This window comes from Schistocerca serialis, chromosome 6, assembly GCF_023864345.2.
Source record: "Schistocerca serialis cubense isolate TAMUIC-IGC-003099 chromosome 6, iqSchSeri2.2, whole genome shotgun sequence".
Classification (NCBI taxonomy): Eukaryota; Metazoa; Arthropoda; class Insecta; order Orthoptera; family Acrididae; genus Schistocerca; species Schistocerca serialis.
Window position 1 is genome coordinate 680,959,369 of NC_064643.1, and position 9,635 is coordinate 680,969,003.

Genomic DNA, 9,635 nt, shown 5'->3' on the forward strand with positions numbered 1-9,635 from the left:
TTCGCTTTAACGACCGAGAGCAGCGGCGTTCGAGTGGAGTAGTCAGTACTAACAGCCAAGCACCACTGTGTGAAACAATATCAGAAATCAATGTTAGACCTACGACGAACGTTTCAGTTAGGACAGTGCGGCGAAATTTGGCGTTAATGAGCTATGGCAGAAGACGACCGAAGCGAGTGCCTTTGCTAACAGCACAGCATCGCCTGCACAGCTTCTCCTGGGATAGTCACTATACCTGATGGAGACTATACGACTGGAAAACCGTGTTCTGATAAGATCAGCTGGTAAGCTCTAATGGAACGTATCGAGTGTAGCGTAGACCCCACGAAGCCAGGGACCAAAGTTATCAACAAAGCATTGTGCAAGCTGGTGGTGGCTCCACAATGGTGTGGGCTGCGTTTACCTAGAACTTACTGGGTCCTCTGGTCGAACTGAACCGATTAGTGAGTGGAAATGGTATTGTTCGGCTCCTTGGAGACCAATTGCAGCCATTCATGGACATCAAGTTCCCGAACAAAGATGGAATTTTTATGAATGACAATGGGCCATGTCACTGGGCCACAGTATTTTGCGATTAGTTTTAGGTACATTCTGGACAGTACGAGTGAATGATTTGGCCTCTCAGACCGCCCTACATGAATTCCTTCGATTTTTTATAGGACAAAACTGAGAGGTCAGTTCGATCGCGCACAGAATCCTGCACCAACAACAATTTTGCAATTTTGGGCGGCTATCGAGGCAGCATGGTTCAGTATCTGCGAGGGAGTACCAACATGTTGAGACTATACCATGTCGAGTTGCTGTGCTACACCGGGTAAAACGAGGTCCGATACGATATTAGGAGGTACCCCATGACTTTTGTCACCTTAAATGTCACTTCAGACTGTAATTGCAGTGTGGCCCATATCTTTAATCTCCCAGGAAGCGTTACGTCTGTGATATTTATTATTGAGCGAATGACATATTCAAAGTCTTAATAATTAATACCGCAATTAATGCTGGTACTTCACAGTGCTGTGAAAACACTTGTTTCATTGCAACAGAAGTAGCTGTTTTCCTTCTAGCTGCTAGTAAGTAACGTATACGGAATAAAGCTATTTAAAAATTTGTACGCTATTAACACATTTATATATTATGTACATCAAAACAAGATTTTTACCTGTGGCTTCACCTGCATGTGCGTATGTGTCATACATACAGCATACATTATATAGCATACATGTGCTCCTCCCCTGTCTCTCTTCCCCTCTCCTCCCCTATCTCTGTGTTCATCTTCTTCATCCACCACTCTCTCTCCATCTCCTCCTTTCCCCTCTCTTTGTGCATCTCCTTCTCCCCACTCTCCTCCCCTTCTTTCTGTCCATCTCCTCTTCCCCTCTATCTGCCCCTCTCTCTTCTTCACCCCTCTCAATGTCCATCTTCTATGTCACCCCATTTTCAACCGCACCCCACTCCTATTGGAGGTGGCTCTAACGCCTACAGTACTTCTTTTCGAGAGAATAAGTCATATGTGTACCAATTGTGTTTGAAATCGATCAACTGATTTGATGTGGAACGTAGAGACACAAAGCCATCTTCGTAATGCGTACATACAGGTATTGGCTATTTTATATTTTCAATTTCAACAAAATATGAAATGTACACATTCGTCATTCTTCTCTGTCTAGGAAGCAAGTATGGCCGATAATGAATCAAAGTCATTAACAGAAAACAAGATTTTGACTCGAAACTTCATTTAATAATGAGCAGAAAAACAGTTTCTGCCTTATGAAAAATCATATGATTTGAAAATAAGTATAACTGATGTACTAGTGACATGTCCAGCTAAGGAATATCTTACCAAACCATAAAATAAACAAACAGTGGAAGATATTGTAATCTGCAATAGAATTCACTGACAAATGCTAGTGACAAAAAAGTTTGACATTAGGGAATAAATCGCATAACAATGATTCTAAAATTCTTTTGTTATCTATAGTACTGTAAAAGATGTAGACAATTTCGAAAGAGACTAGTATCCGCTATCAGATGAAGCATGTAAGAGGTCCGAGCAGATGTAATTTTATGTAAGAGGTCCGAGCAGATGTAATTTCGATGTATTGCTCATGCGCTGCCTGCGATATGCAAAGTATAAGAGAATCGCTGACCAGAGAGCAATGTTGACTGAGTAGGAACTGTGTAGCTGTAGCAGTAAGTTGTTGCTAGTCTGTGCTAGTCTGGTTTGCAGTCTGCTCTGGTGTGGTATAGTGTATCATGTTGGCTGGGCCGGTCGCGGTGCAGCAATGCCGGAGCCTGAGTATTATTGTATAAGATAAAAAACAGCCTCACGCATATCTAGTAATGTATCTAAACTCCCATGCAAATGTTTTAAAAATGTGGTAACAATAATCTTTGTCATATAAAGTAATTTCTAACAAGCATTCATTTCAATTTAAAGAATTTACTAATTTCTTAAATCCATGATCATTCCTATTGTTGCAAAAGAAAAATCAGTTGCTTTCTTTCATAAATGATAAATCTATCGGCCAGCATTGCACAGAGCTGCTCCGGAAAAATTTTAGGTAAGAGAAGATATATTTGCTGTTTTTATTGATGTAAGAATTTTTTGCTTTTTTTTATTCAGAATGATCTTACAGGGCCATGACGCAGCACTGCTGTCGTCCAAAATTTACCAGGTCACTGAATTTATTTTTTATTACGAGGTTTAGGAATTTTTCTGTTACGAGCTTACATTAAATGAAAAAAGAATTTTGTGGGTACATTAAATGTCAACGCATTTATGAACGGAGATTATAAATGGGAACCAATTTTGTTCTGTGAGGTTACACTTAAATTAGAATCATTAACCCAATAATATTCATTTTTTATAATTTTTTGTGGGGAGGTTACAAACACTGTAACCAGAATAAATCTGCTTTCATATTAATAGTGCTTTAAGATGGATTACACCCATGATTGCCTTCATGAGAAAAAGGACGAATAGAACACATGACTTCATATCAGATGACTACTTGTCAGAAATAAATATTATTACAATATTCAGGAACATGGACGCAAGAAAACCTTAAGTTCTATTCTGTTACCGTCTTATAAATAAATAAAAAATTAATTGTGTCACTAACTTCTTTATTTTCTCATTATGCATTTGATAGTTCATATCATCATTCTCAGGTGGAGAATTGTAGTTACATTGGTGCTGTTAGGGTAGAGTACAGATGGCTTTTCACAACAGCAGACTAAGTGCATGGCTGTTTTTCTTTCTTTTTGTGAACTTGATAAAACTGGTTTTTCAGAAATGGTACTGTTAAAGTAGTTAAAAAGTGAAGATATAAGAGCTAAGTATACTTGCAAGGGAAGTAGAATCGAAGAAAGGCTGTCTACTGCTAATATATGTTAAACCTTTCAGAGATGTGCTTGCTAGCACAAACATAATTGAAAGGTGTAATTGCTGGAGCTTGGCTGTTTAATGTACACAGTAATTTAATTGTTGTATTAAATGGTTTTATATATACAAAAATAAGTTTACCATGTATTTTAAAAATCTGTTTGGCATGCAATAAAATTTGGACATGGCATAAATAGGAGGGAATGTCATAAGAGCAAAATTAATTTAATTTAGTGAGTTCTTACTGAATTTAAACATCTTGAAAATTAAAAAATATTACAGTTTTAAAGAACAAAAAGCTAAACAACTAACAATCTAATGTTGCAGGTACCACATTTTGGTTCTTTACATTCTTGTATTAAGAAAAACTTTCCTTACATCTTATGTGTTTAGATTTCATAACTCTTTTCTTGTGTTGCAGAAATGGATTAAAACAGGTTATACACACATATGTTGGAGGCAGATTAAAACAGATTTCAGCAGTTCATACATATACACTGTAAAAATGGTTCAAATGGCTCTGGGCACTATGGGACTCAACATCTTAGGTCATAAGTCCCCTAGAACTTAGAACTACTTAAACATAACTAACCTAAGGACATCACACACACCCATGCCCGAGGCAGGATTTGAACCTGCGACCGTAGCAGTCCTGCGGTTCCGGACTGCAGCGCCAGAACCGCACGGCCACCTCGGCCGGCCATATACACTGTAGGTGAAACTTGTTGTGATAGGAACAAAAACTGTTAAAGAAAATGCTGTGCTTTGAAATTTATTGTAAATTGTGAATAGGCTTCAATTATTTTGTCAAAGCTCTTAAGAAAGTTGGTTGAGCCTGTTTCATTATTGTCATTGAGTATATTTTCCCCAGGTTTCTTTCTGTGGGTATAGATTTCTAGTACTTCATGCAGAGGTATCCTGTACCCATTATTCATTTTATGTAGTATCTTAAGATTGTTTTGCACACAGTCAAATGGATGTCCTGCATCTTATATTTCAGAGGCTATTGCAAATTTGTGTTTTGTGTTGTATCAGAAGGTTCTAATATGTTCTGTGAATATGATGTGGATGGCACAGCCTGTTTGGTCTCTGTAGTGAACCGGGCACATACCACACATGATTATGTACATGCCAGAGAGTAATTTACCTTGGCTGATTTTTAGGTTATGAGAAAGTTTCTTGCAACGTTTACTGTTTGTTTAGAATGCAATTCTTATGTAGTGAAACTAGAAAATATTTGCAATTTTGGGAGATATTATTGATGAAGGACACAAGTGCTGTTACTGTATTCTCCTGTTTAGTGTTGATTTGTATACCCATTAGTTGCAGTTTTTATGAGTCTCATTTCATTCTGGGGGTTCTCAGTAATAAGTGAGATTTTGATGAGCTCCATGGATCATTGATTGGTATCCTGTTGGTCTGTGCATGTTTGGGTGATGGGAGGAAGCATGTATATTTATGTAAGTGATAGTTGGTTTCCAGGATATATTTGTAATGTGTATTTGTCATCGTGCTTACAGATTGTTAGATCAAGGAATTTTATGGCGTTATTTATTTCCTGCTCACAGATGAATTAAATGTCCCTGTGCATTTTTTACTGTTTTGAGGATGTCTTGGACATCATCTTTGTTTTCCCCCTCCATTGATTAAAATCTATATCATCTACATCCATTGTGAGGAAGTGAACTTTTTGAATGCTTATTGTTTTCCTTATGAAACGTTTCTGCAGTAAGTGGGTGAGCAATACTTCAGCTGTAGTTCCTGATGTGGTGGCATCCATTTCTGGCCCATCTGTTTGTTTGCAGATCTTTCATTGAAGCAGAAGTAATTATATTTCAGTACCAGTTCCAAGACATTAATGAATTCTATAGTTTCTGCAGGGGAGAGGTTCTTGTATTTTGTTATGTTCTGTCTATAACAGCTATTGCATTGTGAATGGGGATGTTCATACACATATTAATTGCATCTAGAGAGATCATTTGGCATTTGTTAATAATGTGAATGTCTTTCACATCAATGCCAAATGAGAGGCTATTTTAATTGAGTACTCACTTTCAAGTACAAAGTTACTCTGGAAGCTCTGGTTGAGTTTCTACAAAATTCTATACCCATTTTAATTTATTGAGCATGAGGTTGGTCTTATGAAGCCTTCTTTTTGTGAGCTTTTAGTTGAGATCTTAGGTATGGTGCTACTGGATTCCCATTTATGTAGTGGTGTTTTTCTTTTTTAGTGAGCTGTAAGTATTATTGAGGTAGGGTCTTTGCCTAAGGTTATTGTTCGGCAATATATACCAACTGTTTCTAAAATAGCTGCTATCCTGCTCAGTAAGGCTTAATAGGCCAGAAATGCAGCACATGATTGCTACGCAATCATGCTGTCATTTTTCCAAGCCTCTCTGTCACGTCAGTGTCTCCATGAGCACTTCCGGGCTTTTAATGTGTAACATCACCTCCTTTGAGAGGCACCGGCTGACGCCTTTTGCGTAGTCAACTCACTAAGTACTTGTTCCTGTGCCTGGACACCTAGTTGCTGAGGTGTCTTGTTATACCATCCTTATAACGTCACTTTGCTGATTCTGTCTCAAGAGCCATTTGCTGCACCAGGTCGAATCCTAGCGCAAAACTCCTCTTTCCTTCGGGGAATCCAGTCCACCAGATTGTCGTCCGTTTACACTTCTGGAAAAATCTTAACAGCTCGTTTTATGAGTTTACATATATGTGCGCTACACTCCGATTCCCTGTTCTAGCTCAGCGTGAACGGCCATGTTCATTGTTTGACTATGAAATTAATTATTATTTCCTAATATTGACCTAATCTTTTGGCAACATGTGCTCTGAGAGGTGAAGCAGTCTTGTGGAACAGCTGCTCCGTCGTAATGCAGCCTTCTTGACTTGTTATTTTCCTCGTTTTTCAGCAATGGACATTACTACAATAAGCCACTAGGTAACAAAGTAGTAAAATAACATACAAAAATCTTTATTGTTAACAAATTCCGTCAACAAATTATCTTTTACGGAAAGCTCTTACACTCAACTGATTTTTCATGCTTGGCAATTCCCCTCGTTTGGCTGGTGCCTTCTTTACTCGCTGTACTGGATCACCACTCACAACTCTTTCTTTGCAATAAAAGTTTCCCTCGTGTTTGCTTTTTTCAGAAAACACACCCCTGAAACAATGCTCACACAACACCCACACGTGCCACACGTAATATGTTGACTGGTAGTTTCGCTTATTCCCCTTACTTCAGAAATTACAGATTGAATCGTTCTTGCAATGCTATGCTTCCTTATACCACCCCACACTACACCATGTGAACTGAGTCTTAACGGCTTTGTACGCAGTTTATGTCGTTCGTCCTTCACGACAGAAGAACCTTGCGACAGTGCATCAGTGGCAGCAGTCTCCACCATCCGGAACGTGGTCCCTCTGAGTAATACTGCGTGCTGCTAAAGGTCAATTTCCGCATAGCTTTCCCTCTTACCCCCAGTACAGGTTTTGGTAGTTTCATCAACTGAATGAACTTCCTGATCGTCAGGCACACATCCCTGAAAGGATTTAGCCTTCTTGCCCCGATAACTATCCTTTCAAGCAGGTTTCCGCCTCCTTCTCTTAGCCCCTTCCCCGCTTCTCAGGAATCGACGCCATCACGAGTGGACTAATCTGCGTCCTTCCGAAGTTAATGCTTCTGTACCACATCATTATCCCAAACGTCTGCAGCACCCTCAACATTCTAGATAACTTCCTGTACATTACCCCCAGTTTCGAAAGCATAATTACTATCTGCAGTTACAGTCTGCGACACTCAAGTACAATTGGCCCTTGATATTCCTGGTACTCGCCCATCCCAGGTAGCAGCTGTCCCAAGCTCCACGGCCTGCACTCAGCATTCTTTATATTCCAGTGGAGTAGATATACCGCACTAACGTGCGGTACCAGTATCACCCATGTTGCTACTGACACACTCGTTTACTGCGCACGTATTCTTCTTCTGGCTTTACAAACGATTGACACTCTGAATTCTCAATAGATAACTATAGCTGGTAATCCACATTACTTTCCTTTAACTTCTACAATGTTACTACTTTCTTCATTAATTAAACTCGCACTATTAACTTCTTTCTCCTGACTTTCCGGTTCCACACAAAAGCTACTCTTGTTTAATCTACCAAATCTCTTCAGATGCCTAGCATTTTCGAAATACAAGTAATATGTTCCCCCCATCTAGTCATCCTCTCGTCCAGACTTTTCAGTCTCCAGTCCGTAACAGTATTGACAGTTTTAAATTTGGCAATGGTAGTCGCATGTACTGCGGGAAGCAGTTAAACTGGGCGAAGCCCTTTCCCCATCGTTTGAACACTCTCAAGTTAGCTAATTGAGCTGCTAAACTTCGCAACGTTTCAGTGTGGATGACACTGTATCAGTCACACAAAAGACAACAAGAAAACACAAAAAATCGATGAAGAGGATAATTAAATGCAATACTGATATAACACTGTTTACTCTGATTTAACTCCTCTGCCGAAGTAGCTGCTAACAGTTACTACTTTGCACAATCAGAAACAATGAACCATAATCGTTTTTCACAACAACATACACTGATCATTCAAAATGGCACAATCCTGAGAACACTATGGAGTGTACTGCCCCAAACAGCACATAAAACACAAAATTCTGTAGAAGCCCTGATGAAGTACCATGACGTTATCAGACAAAAAAGGGAAACGCACTGCACTCACCAGGGTCCATCTTGACGCTGGTGGTAGCAGCGGCAGCAGCCAGCACTGTCACCACTTGCATAGGTCAGCGTGGGCAACGTGGAAGGGTTGAGCTGGGTGGCCAGGTGAGTGCGGATGACGTCAGCCCATTACTCTGACCTAGGCTGCAGTGGTGTGGTGGCAGGTATCACGTGGCGGACCGTCATGAAAAGAATGTTGCTTGAATAAGTCTTTTATTTTACAACAACTACAGCAGCGAGAACGAAGCTGGAGATGCAGCCAAAGCCGGTGAAGCGCCTTGGCTTCGGCAGCGGCCCATCAGAAAGACGACGTGCTGCTAGCTCCAAAAGATGATGGCGCAGCCAGCGAGGTGCTGCTATTAGCTAGGCGGCAGCTACGCTGGGTGGAGTGTGGCTTGAAACAGAGGGCCTGTCCCCATTCCTCAGCATGACGTGTGCCTGGCCAGGTAAGACGACAGTGGGGTGTGCCTGCAAAAGTCAATGGCAAACAGCAACAGCGCATACCTGTAGGGAGTGAAGAACAGCGATAGTGATGGTCCTGCTCAGGCTGTGACAGCTTGGCCCAGGGTCAAACTGCGGTTTCCTAGGAAGGTGCCCAGCAGCAGATAATAGTCACCCATCAGGTGACTCACCGATGGAAATGTTGTGTTCTCTTTAGCCGCTTTTATGTCGTCTCGTTGTCTCTGTGGAGCAGAACCATGGGTAGCAAAGAGAGGATGTTGATTGGTGGCTGGTATCCTTGTTCTATAATACAAATTGGATAAATTAATAACTGGGTTCTTTATTCATAAGCAAAGAGCTACTTAACTTTCCATATGCTGTGGTACAACCTCTCTTCTATATAGTCCACGTGGCCTTAATGCTGTTGAAGTAGAAGTCCGCTATTTTCACTATGTGCTACCTGTCTCTGTGCTAGAAGCTAAGTCTGCGGCTCTATTTCGGTGACACGCTGGATCTCCACGGCGTGTTGACTCTAACTAACTGGCGCAACAGGACCGAACTAACTGGCTAAACCAGCCCTCCGGTCCGTGGTGGCGGTCCTAAATACTGACAGCTGAGAGGGCGTTGGCAGCGTGTTTCCGGCAAGTCTTGTCGTTGGCCTCTATTGATACTATCATAACCTGTATGCCGCATGGCGTGCTGGCGCCAGCGTACGCCAGAACAGGAAAAGTATTAAGTTGGCCTGCAGCTACATACGATAGGGTCTGACGATTGCAGATTGTTGGTGCATCTCAGCAGGGAGACGGGGGTGGACCTTTCCTCGTGACTAGGAGTTTGAGATGACTGAATAACTGAGAACGTATGTCGGAATTTGGCAGTTTATAGACGAGCCAGGTCGACTAGTGTTCCTGAAACGGTATCGGTTCTCCCCACAAGCCACGCATAGCAGTTGGGTAATGATGATGTCATTTGACCAAGCTTTGCAGTCACGTCAAAGCCTCTAAGACGCATGTCGGCTCTGTGACAGAGGCTGATGTTATCGCTGAAACCATCTGTTTCTGTTATACCAATTT